This window comes from Epinephelus moara, unplaced genomic scaffold, assembly GCF_006386435.1.
Source record: "Epinephelus moara isolate mb unplaced genomic scaffold, YSFRI_EMoa_1.0 scaffold4520, whole genome shotgun sequence".
Lineage (NCBI taxonomy): Eukaryota > Metazoa > Chordata > Actinopteri > Perciformes > Serranidae > Epinephelus > Epinephelus moara.
The window spans coordinates 1-1,415 of NW_026082338.1; the positions used below are offsets into that span (position 1 = coordinate 1).

At 41.1% G+C, this 1,415-nt stretch overlaps 1 long non-coding RNA gene across 1 annotated transcript; it reads right to left on the reverse strand.

Annotated features, from left to right (window-relative positions):
• Window positions 1-1,001, reverse strand: LOC126387462 (uncharacterized). Its single transcript, XR_007569675.1, has 3 exons — window positions 662-1,001; window positions 255-445; window positions 1-124 (listed from the first exon to the last, which is right to left on the reverse strand). It is a non-coding gene; the product is annotated as an uncharacterized LOC126387462 (long non-coding RNA).
• Between the last annotated feature and the right edge of the window lie 414 nt (window positions 1,002-1,415).

Sequence of the window (1,415 nt, forward strand, 5' to 3'; positions counted from 1 at the left end):
AGTCCTGCACCACTTTCCCAAAGAAGTCCTTTTCTTCACTCTCTCCACTGACTGGCTTCAAGGTGTAGTCATGGCCCAGGTAAGGCTTGAACTCTTTGTTGTAATGTTGGTTCACAAGGTGAACCTACAGTATAGAAAACCCGAAACAAACACATTATGTTTGACAATACTGGTTGTAAAAATATACTGTTTCATTATTATAATTATTATTATGGAAATTATCCTGTCCTGTCTTTTGTGTACATTCTGTGTACCTCGTTTACCAGGACCATCACTTTTGCCTGTGGTGTGATCTCTAAGTGTTTTTTGGCCACAAACACAGCAGCACGGGTCTTTCCGCTTCCTGTCGGCAGCCAAATGATTATGTTCTCTCCCCGAAGAGCTCTTTCAACCACCTCTTCCTGGTATTCAAACAGCTTAAAATCTGCCATCCTCCACTTTCCTCCTGTGTGACAACACATCACAATTACAAAGAGGAAGAGAGAAAGGCACATTAGATCATACCAGTATATCTCAACTGTAATTACTGACACCATAAAGTCCGGCTAGATCAGGGTAAAGTTCTTGAGAGACAACAAACAAGCACTCCGTGAGACATGCATGCTGAATCATTGTATCATTTATCATAAAGCTGATAAGAAGTCAGTCTGTAATAACTCACCAGTCAGCTGTGTGAAGTTTTCAGCTTCTCCTTGTCCAATGCCAGCACACAGGACGATGTTGGGGTTTTAAATCCTGTTGGATCAGCTGTGTGATGCAGAGACAGGAGAACGCAAGTAACCACCCCTTGCGCTCAGACAAATGGCCCTACTGAGGGAGGCACCAGAGGGACAGATAGTCCCCATTCTGCAGTGACAGGGAGAGCCCCAACTACACTGACATAAAATAGGATTATCACCACCCTGCATTTGATAAAGCCAGGTCTAAGTCTATATTTATATCCTATATCTGTTTACTATGTCAGTGGCTCCCAACTGAGGTCTTTTTGTAGAGTGATTGAAACGTCCTTTGCATGCACCCTTACTGGTCCCACTTGCTTTTCATTACATCAGGAAAACAAAACCTACAGTTGTTGCCGGTGCTAATGCAGGAAATCCCCATTACTGTTTTAACAGCAACTCATTTAACTGGTTTTCTGCCCTCTAGTTATTCAGCAACGTATTAATTTTGGATGCCAGTCAATGTTTTGCAGGACTTAGGTAAACACTGGAACTTCAGGTGGAGCCGCACTGATAATGGTAAATAATAAAGGACCTAACAAGTGTTACAACTTGATAAAAAGCAGAGTCACTGTAAAGTTACAGATATGCAGCATTAACTTTATCAAATTAGCTGACATTTTGGCATTACCAATGTTTCCAAGAGTGATAAAGTAATAAGGAATAACCAAATGCACAAAAATAAATAATATCAAT